Below are 12,822 nucleotides of genomic sequence, written 5' to 3' on the forward strand. Positions count from 1 at the left end.
TAACATGAGGTTTTATTGAAACCAAAACAGTGCTCAAAATTATCAACAGAAGCCGCTTCGTATGATACAAATGCAAAAATTATCATAATAATTAGTTTTTAGCAAAAAGATGTTCTTTATAACAAATGCTCAACATGTCGGCCATTATTCATCGACAAAACCAGTCATCGAGAGACTAGTCGTGAACAGCACTATACAGCGTGTCAGTAGGTATGGTGAGGAACTGCCGTCGTATGTTTCTTTTAGCATTCCTGACGAGGTAGGACGATCGCTGTACTCTTGCGACTTCACACGCCCCACAACCAATAATCATATGGGTTTGAATCTAGGAACCTGAAATGCCATACACAAAGGAAGTCGTGGCTCAGCACGCAATCCTCACCAAACAATGTGCACAAATGATCTTTCACACATATGAGGTAGAACGCCATCCCGCATAAAAGTCGTACCTTCCAGCAGGTGTTTATCAGCCAGGCTAGGAATGATGCGACTCTGTAACACACCGGCGTCCCTTGCACCCGTCACGCTGACACTTTAAAAAGCACCCCGCATTATCTTGAAGAAACAAGGGTCCGATCACGATTGATGTTGTAACCACATCGTGACTTTCTCGTCATGGAATGGAGTTTCCACGACAGTTCCTAGAATTTCGGAAGCCCAAATTCTGCAGTTGTGGATGTTGACAGACCCCCCCCCCCCCCCCCCAAATGTGACATGGCCTTCGCCGGCCCACAGCGTGTTAGACAAGCAATCATTGTCTACCTCATTGTTTGAAGTGCCCACTTCCCTGTCACAAAATCGGTGGCTAATAGTTCACGATGACGATGGATTTTGTACGGATAGCATTGTTGGGTACGCCTTAGGTCTCTCCCAACAGTAGTGCGTGGAATGTCGGTGTGACATGATGATTCACCAATCATTGATGAACCCGCTAAAGTCTCCATTTAATCTGAACTGTCCCAGCTGCAGTAGCAATTGTGTCTGGTCCCCACTACGGGGCCGATTGTCTGGCTGCGAACTCTGTGATCATTTTCTTCACAGCGATACTTGTCACAGAACTTTCACCCGTTCGAGTACCCTTCGTATGGCGATAAGATCAAAAAGCTACAGTGGTTGATTCCCCATTCTGATTGTAAAGCTTCGCTAAACGGTAAACGGTGCCTTTTCTGCTGGAGTCAACATGCCGCGATTGGTGGCGCTTCCGTCTCTCTCTCTCTCTCTCTCTCTCTCTCTCTCTCTCTCTCCAGCTCATTTATACTGATTCTCAAGCGGCGTTTGGTGTCCAGCACCAATCGCATTTGTTTTGGTTTCAATAAAACCCCATGTCATTCCACGCATATGTGGCAATTTTTACGTCTCTACCCACATTATTCCGTAAATTAGTGGATTTTCAAATGTTAACGAACTTTTGGGCCACACTGCACATACAGCAACATGGCATAATTACAAAAGTTCTTGTATTACATGGTTTACCGGACTATAATACGTTATGTATTGTATTACTAAAAATACGGGATGTAAAGTGTGCGGTTCATGCAGGCGTCATGTCGCAAAGAAACCTAATAATGCAAACACATCCCTGCAAGTACAATCACTACATTACTTATAACAGAAACATCATCCTTACATTTGAATGTAAGTAAAACACTTCATGATCCAGCAATGGACACATCATGTATTGTATTTATTGAAGGACGGGATGTACAGTGTGGGACTCTCGCAGGTGTCATGCCACAAAGGAGTCCATGCAATACAAACACATCCTCGGGTAACAGATAAAAATAAAATTGTCCAATTATTATTACATTCAGTTAGGCTCCATAACCCGGTTTTGCACCACGGATTTCTCAATAACGCTTCTGGTTTGTCACGTAAACACTCTAATAGTGATTCCAGAAATGCGATACAAGCTTTTGGATCCCAGCTTCCATAATCGGTTTACGACCCATGTAAACGCTTTACTAAAAGTGTTTGTGACTGTGTTTTCAGTTTGCTACCTGCTTTTTAAAATGTTGGTTCATATGTATGGAGTGGTTTTGTGCGAATGGACTGACTAGGAAGTTATTAAACTCCTTTATGTAATATGCTAGAGGCGCATTTTATATTTACTAAATGATAAAAGATACATATATGCCGATATATTTACTGAATTAACAGAATATAATTAATTACAGACAGATCTGTATGCTACATAGCAGACTAATTCGAAAATTGCTGTACCCACCCTCCTTTTTGATGACAAATGCTCCCATGCATAACTATTGGCTGAAGATAAAATATTCACTAATTCTGTACACATGATTAAGAATGAGTCTGTATTGATTAGGAAGTTTTCTAACAGCACCAATGGACCAAGGTCCATAAACAAAAACATAGTAAGGTAATGATGCCCAAGCCATGTTTTAAAAGAAGCTCTATAATCCTGAGATTGAACAGGAAAGAGATCAAACTCATGACTGGACCGATGACCGGCCACGGGAATTTCAAAAAACACCTACACACAATGGGTATAACGGAAGAGGACTCTAAATGTAGGACTGTGATGAGGGTGAAGAAACTGCATCACACCTAATCTTCGAATGCATGGCATTGGAGATTAAAAGATACAGAATCTTCGGGACAACTAGTTGCAGAAATTGTGTCTAACAAAAAACTGGTAGAGGGACTCCTTACACTATTTAAGGGCATTGGTTGGCTTTACTAGATATACAGGGAGCTATACCGCACAATAAAATTAGTTTCGGTGCGAGCAGTGGCGGGTTGAACCTAACCTGTTTTATCTTCCCTGTTAACTCAAATCAAATCAACAATACTAAGAACCCTAAAATTTGTCGTGCAACAGTGATCAACTAACTATCACGTCGCACTTCTTTCACGACGCGCGTGATGTAGTTACGTGTAATAAATCAGTTTCACGCACGCTTTATACCTTTTTTATTGAACCATCTCCGCCTTCTCTTTAAGAATTCACTGACGTCCATAAGGAAATCATGTACGTATGTATGTATTAAACAGGGCACCTAGAAACGATGGAGAGAGAGGCTTCATCTTGCCGTAGCCCTCACTGGTTCACAACCCCACAACAGGCCACAGCAGTCCACCCACCCTACCGCCGCCCCACACCGAACCCAGAGTTATTGTGCGGATCGGCCCCCAGTGGACCCCCGGCGGGAACGTCTCTTACCAGACGAGTGCAACTCCAAATGTTTGCTTGGTAGAATAATTATGGTGAACGCATACGTCGAAACAGGGTGCCCAGCAATCGCCGACACAGTGTTACTGAGGCGGAATAAGGGGAACCAGCCTGCATTCGCGGAGGTAGAAGGAAAACCGCCTTAAAAACCATCCACAGGCTGGCCGGAACACCGGACCTCGACACTAATCCGCCGGGCGGATTCGTATCGGGGACCGGCACGCCTTCCTGCTCGAGAAGCTGCGCGTTAGACCGAGCGGCTAGCCGGGCGGCCTAAGGAACTCATACTCTCTCTTTATTTAAAAAAGATTTTTTCTGAAGGTACTGATAACCACTCTTCATCGTACTGACTAAATCGACATATCTGATTTACAACTGACGCCCCGAAAATCGATATTTTACTAGATAGTAAAAATCGATTCAAACATATCAACTAAACACGACAGCGAAAATTGGTTATTGAAATCCAATTTTTATCTTTCTCAAGTTGTATTGGTACAAAGTAGTGTATATAATTAGTTGTAGGGATTAGGGAAACATGAGTGTTCAAATGGTTCAAATGGCTCTGAGCACTATGGGACTTAACATCTGTGGTCATCAGTTCCCTAGAACTTAGAACTACCTAAACCTAACTAACCTAAGGACATCACACACATCCATGCCCGAGGGAGGATTCGAACCTGCGACCGCAGCGGTTACGCGGTTCCAAACAGAAGCGCCTGGAACCGCACGGCCACACCGGCCGGCAAACATGAGTGTCTGACTGCCGTATCTGCTATAGCGATTCTTAAAAAGTCATTATATTTTTGTGCATAAATATACTTCGACTGTATGAGTTCCGACTGTTGCCAAAAGTTGTAGGCTTTGAAAGGTAGCTTTCACTTGATTTTATTTTAATGACATATCTACCGTCACTCTTTATCCCAAGTCTCTAAGAAAAGAATGCAGCGCCGATCGATATGGAAGTTGCGGTTCGAATCCTGGTGACAGGAAAAATTTAACAGCACATTTTTTCTAGAACGAAGGAAGGAAAGAAGGTTAGGGTTTAAAGTCCCGCCGACGTCGCGCTTATTATAGACGGAGGACAAGCTCAGAATGTTCCGAGGATTGGGTACGAATTCCCCCGTACCCTTTCAAAGGAACCATCTCGGTATTTACCTGGAGCAACTTAATTAAATCACGGCATTGTTACCAGAAAGGAGACGAGGCATGATGGTTTTGACAACCTGATCTGTAGTCTCAGGGCCAAGGTCCGGGCTACATATCATATGTCTCCAAACTGTCTCACGGAGTAAGGACCACAAAATGTGACGTAAAGTGACACCATGACTTTTCCTAATTCCTGCCATGGTGATCGTGAAATGCAACGCACCGTTGGTTTAGGAGATTTGCAAATCACCCCTTCTCTACAGAAAAAAATAAGCCGGATCGTTACAAAAATCCAATTACATAACCATAAACGAGTGACGAATCGATAGTCATCTTCTGTCTTCGATATGAACGACATAACCGGCCGCTGTGGCGAGCGGCTCTAGGCGCTTCAGTTCGGAACCGCGCTGCTGCTACGGTCGCAGGTTCGAATCCTGCCTTGGGCATGGATGTGTGTGATGTCCTTAGGTTAGTTAGGTTTAAGTAGTTCTAAGTGTAGGGGACTGATGACCTCATATGTTAAGTCCCATAGTGCTCAGAGCCATTTGAACCGTTTTTGAACTACATATTTAATTTGGACAGAATAAAGCTGCTCACTCCATTTTTGTCATTTTTGCAGGTGTAGTTAGTTACAGCCAAGATGATACGATTCATCTTTGTGCAAGCTCGCTGGATATATATGAATACTGATGTAAGGTCCCCGTACATTCGTCATTGTAGTTGGGAAGTTGTGTATCTTATCACCTGACCGATTGCAGTGAATGCTTCTGCATGATTACGGTAATGAACTGAAAGAACAAAACCATAATCTCAGGTAGTTCTTGTGTACAACTCTCCGGTGACAGCAGGGGAACTTCAAGATTAACGTTTCCATCCTACAAATGGAGGAGCCCTCGGACGGTGACACATTGCAGAGCGGTTTTGGAGTTTTCTACGGATCGTGGCACACAGTCCAGTGATCAAAACCTGTACGTCATCTCGAATGTTCCCATTGGCGGGCAAATAGTAGTGGTAATACGCCGTCCAGTCACATTAACGTGACCACCTGTAAACTTGAATAACCACCTTTTGCAGCGAGTAACGCTTTGAGACGTGCACGAATAGAGTCAGTGACGTTCTTGGAGGTACCGACAGGGATGGAGAGCCATGCCGACTCCATTGCCGTATATATGGAACAACTTTATAATTAATGTAACAGTATTCGCTCTAAAACTCAAAAAATCAATGTCTCTCTGTACTAGTGTAAAAGCCATTTCAGTTGCACAAGTGAATATATGATATTTTCCAAACATCTTTATAGCGTTACGATATATCATAGCAACTTTGACACGTATATGTTTGCATGCACTTTGTATGTATCAAAACACGTGGTGCGTGCTAGAAATCTATTCTGTGACAAATCTAAAGTGTTCAGTGAGAATAATTTGCTTGTGCAGTGATAAGAATGCACTGGGAATGTATTCACATCTGTTGGACCAAAACTATGAAAACAAACACTCCAAACCGACATTTCACGTAAGTCACATCCAATGCAAATCTGCAACGCAACCATCTGTGTGGCGTGCATATAATTATGTATTACTTATATTTTAGGACAATTAATCTGTAAAAAAAACGCACCACATGTTGTAATGAAAGTATGAAAACCGTCTGAAAATGAATCGTAATGATTCGAAACCGGTAACGGTACCTTTTGAATAAAGGAACTGAGAATAAATTTGTGGCTGGTTGCTGTCTCAACACCATCAACATTTGTCATGCTAACAGTTTACAAACAGCTATTTCCGAACCATGCCCTTTTAGACGTAAGATAAATCGGACTCTTTCCGCTTTACGCCAACGAATGCACTGTTTTCCGCGTTCCCCGACACGATTTACATACCCTCCACTGCTAGTACTGCCACCTGCACGATGACGTCGAACATAGGCGGTGATCACAAATGGCTCTGAGCACTATGGGACTTAGCTTCTGAGGTCATCAGTCCCCTAGAACTTAGAACTACTTAAACCTAACTAACCTAAGGATATCACACACATCCATGCCCGAGGCAGGATTCGAACCTGCGACCGTAGCGGCCACGCGGTTCCAGACTGTAGCGCCTAGAACCCCTCGGCCACTCCGACCGGCGCGGTGGTCACATTAATGTGACTGAGCGTGTAATGTCTTTCATCATCGGGAAGTGAATAGACTCCCTACAGGATGCTCACTGTAGCCTGGGTTAGCGACCTCAGCTACGAAGGTGGCTTCATCTCCATTTGCCTCATCTTTCTATTGAAATTTCTTGTACCTGCTTTCAAATACCGCTGAGTAATGCGCGTCAAGAAGTAAATACCAATTGTTCAAGGCACAGGAAGCCGGTTGCAGTTTCTTGTAGTAGCGCTGTTGCAGAGAGAAACGAACCTTTCACCGCGGCAGCTGCCGGTACAAGGGCAGCTGGCTGGGTGCCGGGCGCCGGCGGGCGGCACCGATCGGAGGCGAGCAATCGGAGGCAGCCGCCGGCGAGGCCGGGCGCGCAAAATCTCCGATTTCCGGCAGGTGCGCCGGGCGTGCCGCGGGCCGGATATTACGCGCACCTTCTCGCTGATTGCGTAGGCCAGATAGACGCTACCGATCGACACCCTTGCCTGTATGTGACCACAGTGTCTACCAATATTTTAAACATTCCGGAAGGTGATTATCAACAGCCGTCTAATAATGAATAAAATGCGTGTTTGACCATCAGCTACTTTTATCTTAAACCCAAATATCAACCGGTTTCAGTCACGGACCATCTTCACAGATACGGGTTGAAATAGTTTGAGCCACCACATTACATGTGTCATTACTTAAATAATGTGTAGAACATGTCATGAATGTCAGTATACGACACACGACGTTTAGAAGCATCATATCGTCTCTTTATTACTGCTCTATATACACTTGGTGAAATGTGGTGATTCGACGGCCGGAGTGGCCGTGCTGTTCTAGGCGCTACAGTCTGGAGCCGAGCGACCGCTACAGTTGCAGGTTCGAATCCTGCCTCGGGCGTGGATGTGTGTGATGTCCTTAGGATAGTTAGGTTTAATTAGTTCTACGTTATAGGCCACTGATGACCTCAGAAGTTAAGTCGCATAGCCAGAGTCATTTGAACCGTTATTGATTACCACTGTAACGGTATAGGGACAAATCGTCATTTGGTGGTGGGTTTTACTTTTAGTGTCAGTTCACTCTTGCTCTCATTCTTTTCTAATTTTCTCTATTAATATAGCTGTATAATTTAGTTGTAGATTGTAGTACTAGCTTTGATTGTCGAACTGAAATGTGTAGAACATAGCGTCCCACCTTAGAAACAACAGACGACCGCGTCAGATGTACACCAGAATGTAAATAAGTGTCCATTATTGAGTTAATGTACCGCAAAGTGTTTTACTGGAGGCTCAGGAAACATCCGTTTCGGTGCTAGGAGAAGCTGAACAACAGTGATCAATTTACAACAGAACAGGCTTTTGGGACACTGCGCGGCGAATGCAACGCTAACTTGCAATTCCGAAACAGTGTGTGGAGGCACGGAGCAGCTGGTGTGTGTCACTGCGTCTGTCCTGCTCACGGCACTGTGCAGACGGACTCATTTACTGCTGAGTGAGGGACTTCGAGACTGGACCACCAAAGAACGAAAGAACTTGCTCGTCTCACTTAAATCTTCCTGTGGTTTCTGAATGTTTCCTGTTGTATGTGGATTTGGAAAGAAAGTAGCTGGTACAATCCCTGGAACGTCTTTGAAACGCACTTCTTTCATTGGATGCTTGAATGGAATGGTAGCACATGGATGAGCATAACGAGGTTATTACCTTCGTTGGTGAATAAAAGAATAGTTGTAACGGCTAGAGGTGCAATGCTGCTCACTTTCGTGTGGGTGACAAATAAATACTGCCTAACACCTAGAGGTACACAGATGAAGTGCTGCAATCACAGGTGCGACTTTCACAAACATAAACAACCCAGGCTTTTTCTTCGGACTACAGCACTCAGCCCTAAGGGTCTGCTCCAATGGATGAATTTCTTGCAAGCATATATATACACCGCTTTCTCCGGTAGCGGGATCTCTGAATGTGAATGCTGCAGATGATGTGTTTGACGCATTGGGGAGAACTGCAGGCAGTTCCTGCGCCACCTGAAGCTCTGCCGGATTTGTACGTAAGTCTTTCTCAGGAATGGGATCGACTATCGAATTAGTCCCCGTGTCATCTCATAGAAAGTATCCCCTATGGCTACCAATCGTGTGAAGAAGCTAGGCATAACACTATGTTGTATTAACGTGTTATTTGTTCCACAAAATTTCGGGCGAACTGCCGGATGTTTGCAACTTCCTGCCACAATATTTCGGAGCTGAGTCTTCTGGCCATCTTCAGGTGTTATTTGCTGATATCGTGACTTCGCTGTTCTGTTACCTGTTTTAAATGAATTACCTGCTTTGGGCAACCTCCAGGCATCATGGCCATGAAGTAATGCTCGTATTCCTTCCTTATACTTAACTTCTGGAAAGTCATGTATAAACAGAAGAGCAGCACATACGGACTCAGATTTATTTGAATCACGAGAGAGCGTTACAGAAGTGCTCAAAAACTGGAACTGGAAGAGGCTTGAAGGTAGACGCCAACTATCCGGCGAAAGTGTACTTCGAAAGTTTCAAGAAAGAGTATTATGTGACGAATCTGGGAATGTACTACATCCTTATACTTATCACTCTCACAGGCGAAAGATTAGACTAGTTACAGCGGGAAAAGAGACTTTTTACCGCTCATCCCATGTCACATACTCGAATGAAGAAATCTTAACACGTGGCAGCATATGAAGTACCCGAATACGTGGTAGAATGGGAAGCACGCCCTGCCACGCACTTCACAGTGGTCTGCAGAGTATGGATGTACATCTGACATGCCCTGACTTTGTACGATATTGCAGTGCTGGGTTGTTCAGAAATACGACGCAAAGTTCCTTCGGACATACAAGATAACGACAAGGTCACCTCGTTCCAAAGACAATAGCATACAAAGATATAGCTAATTCATATGCACTGCTCTTACGCCTACGCCTCTCGGCATTTGCAGAAACTACGTGTAGTACCCCAGGGGCCAGTATGCTATGGCATAGAGCGTCATAACTTACATCTCATAACGTATCTGTATTACATCATAAAACGGATACAAGCAATTTCATCACATATTATATACCTAAAGGAGGCATAGCTAGAGCTCTGGTATGTATCGACGTTAAGGACCCTTTCTTTCATTAAGGGAATTCCATATGCACCAAAAATATATTAAAATGTCCGAAAGAAGATTGCATTTTTCTCATGAACAACACAGGCACTGCAATATCGTATTTATACGCGGGCAAGGGCAAGCGACTCACAATTAAAATATCTCCTCTGTCCGGAAGTATACATGACGAATGTACGAATGTAGACACATGATTAGGTTAGATTCAGTTTTCGTTCTTGTCACAAAGTATAAAATAAAAAAAACATAGATCCTTTTGATGTAATACTCAGTTCCCTGAGCATTTGTCAGGAGCCTCTCAAGATATGTTAATACATTACAGAAAACCGTTTCCGCTGATAGTTGCAGAATTAATACACTGTCAGAATGGAACATAGTTACGCACTTTTAATAAATTTATCATACACAAAATACCTAATCTTGACTGTTGTGATCAAGTGATGCCAAAATGATATCTAACAGACATTTTTAATTAAGCTGGTCCACATTCCCTGTTAAGATATTCATCTATAGAGTAGAAGGAGCTGCCTAACAAAAAGTCCTTCAGACTCTGTTTAAACTGTGCTTTATCTGAAACCAAGTTTTTAACCGTTGCTGGCAATTTATAGAAAATGTGTGTTACTAAATATAGGACCCGTTTAAGTGATTTGAAGTCTTTATGTTGATTGTTCTTATTCCTGCTATTGATACTATGTATTGAGCCATTGGTTGGAATCAGAGACGTATAGTTTGCAAAAAAATTCATTAAGGAATAGATACACTGAGAAGCAAAGGTTAGATTATCCAGTTCCTTGTTTCCATGGTTGATGACGTGTGGAAGTTTGTGTCTGGCCGTGAGTCGTGCACGGAGAGCCCAAAGGCAAGGCGACCGCTCGCGACAAGTTGGAACTCCCGGTTCGATTCCCGGTCCGGCTCAAATTTTAATTCTCGTCACTCCATTATACAACTGATGGTTGTTCATATGGGCAACTGCGAATACTTTTCACGCTTAAGCTAACTTTGTTAGCGACGCGAATAACGGAAAGCGGAAATCAAAAGCCGTATTAGTGTATGTCCATTAACGTTTTCACTAATACGGCTTGATTAAATAGACCTGCTGAATTAGTGGACACAGTGAGTCAGCACCGGACCATAGTGGTGCCCGCGAACCAGCTGTGCGGCTCGGCGCCGGCGGGCGTCATCGTGTTAACGCCGTAATTGCGTTTCCAGTGAATTGCTCATCCATCCGTGCGCTTATTTACGCGGACGGCCGGCCGAGCCCCCCACTTTGAGGAGAGGAGACTAAGCGACTTAACACTGAGTAATTCTCGCCCTAATTGCCCTCTCCTCTCTGCACGTAAGTTCCACTTTGGGCTCTGAGCACGCATCGGCGGCAAGAGTCGTTTCCTCATTCCGAGGCGCTTCTTGCGCCCTGCACGACTTGAAATTTGCTTCACGTTCAGCTACATAAATTAGAAGCCGTTTCATACTAAGTAGGTAATGGTCGTCGGCGAACCAGATGAAATTATACAAGTTACCTTTCCACTTGCTTGCTTGTCCGCAGCACGAAAGTTTCTCGTTATACAGGGTGATTCAAAAAGAATACCACAACTTTAAAAATGTGTATTTAATGAAAGAAACATAATATAACCTTCTGTTATACATCATTACAAAGAGTATTTAAAAAGGTTTTTTTTCACTCAAAAACAAGTTCAGAGATGTTCAATATGGCCCCCTCCAGACACACAAGCAATATCAACCCGATACTCCAACTCGTACCACACTCTCTGTAGCATATCAGGCATAACAGTTTGGATAGCTGTTGTTATTTCTCGTTTCAAATCATCAATGGTGGCTGGAAGAGGTGGCCGAAACACCATATCCTTAACATACCCCAATAAGAAAAAATCGCAGGGGGTAAGATCAGGGCTTCTTGGAGGCCAGTGATGAAGTGCTCTGTCACGGGCTGCCCGGCGGCCGATCCATCGCCTCGGATAGTTACGGAGAGATAAGTGCCAACTTCGTTCGAAATGCACGCTGAACAACTGTCGTCGATTCACTTCTGCCGTACTCAATAACACAAAAAGCTTTCTGTTGAGTGGTCGCCATCTTAGCATCAACTGACGCTGACGCCTAGTCAACAGCGCCTCAAGCGAACAAATGTACAACTAAATGAAACTTTATAGCTCCCTTAATTCGCCGACAGATAGTGCTTAGCTCTGCCTTTTGTCGTTGCAGAGTTTTAAATTCCTAAAGTTGTGGTATTCTTTTTGAATCACCCTGTATACAGAGTGTGCTGAAAAGAAATGCTTCCGCTTTTTATGTAAAAGCTCTTAAAGCTTTTTAAATTAAACGATATTTATTTACTTTCCACGTCTTTATTCTTCATTTCTCCCAACGAGAGACCAGTTTGTTGATATCGTCACTGTAGAATGTCTGATTTTGTTCACGAAGCCAAAACCTCACTTCTGCTTGCACCTCTCCATCACTATCAAAGTGAAGTCCTCGAAGGTGTTCTTTAAGTTTTGGAAACAGATGAAAGTCGGATGCAGCCAAGCCGGAACTGAACGACGGGTGATCGATGACACTAAACCCGAGGCGTCGTGTTGCAAATGTCACAGCGCTCGTGTGTGGTCTGACACGATCATGCTGAAGAACAGGGTGTTCCATGTGTGGACGAACTCTTCGAATTCGTGCTTTCATTTTTCTGAGAGTCTACCACGGTACCTTAGGCCTGAATTCCAAATGTGCCACACCTTCTACATCTACATCCACATCTACATCCATACTCCGCAGGCCACCTGACGCTGTGTGGCGGAGGGTACTTTGAGTACCTCTATCGGTTCTCCCTTCTATTCCAGTCCCGTATTGTTCGCGGAAAGAAAGATTGTCGGTATGCCTCTGTGTAGGCTCTAATCTCTCTGATTTTATCCTCATGGTCTCTTCGCGAGATATACGTAGGAGGGAGCAATATACTGTTTGACTCCTCGGTGAAGGTATGTTCTCGAAACTTTAACAAAAGCCCGTTCCGAGCTACTGAGCGTCTCTCCTGCAGAGTCTTCCACTGGAGTTTATCATCTCCGTAACGCTTTCGCGATTACTAAATGGTCCTGTAACGAAGCGCGCTGCTCTCCGTTGGGTCTTCTCTATCTCTTCTATCAACCCTAACTGGTACGGATCCCACACCAGTGAGCAGTATTCAAGCAGTGGGCGAACAAGTGTACTGTAACCTACTTCCTTTG

The sequence above is a fragment of the Schistocerca nitens genome, chromosome 1, assembly GCF_023898315.1.
Source record: "Schistocerca nitens isolate TAMUIC-IGC-003100 chromosome 1, iqSchNite1.1, whole genome shotgun sequence".
NCBI classification, from domain to species: domain Eukaryota; kingdom Metazoa; phylum Arthropoda; class Insecta; order Orthoptera; family Acrididae; genus Schistocerca; species Schistocerca nitens.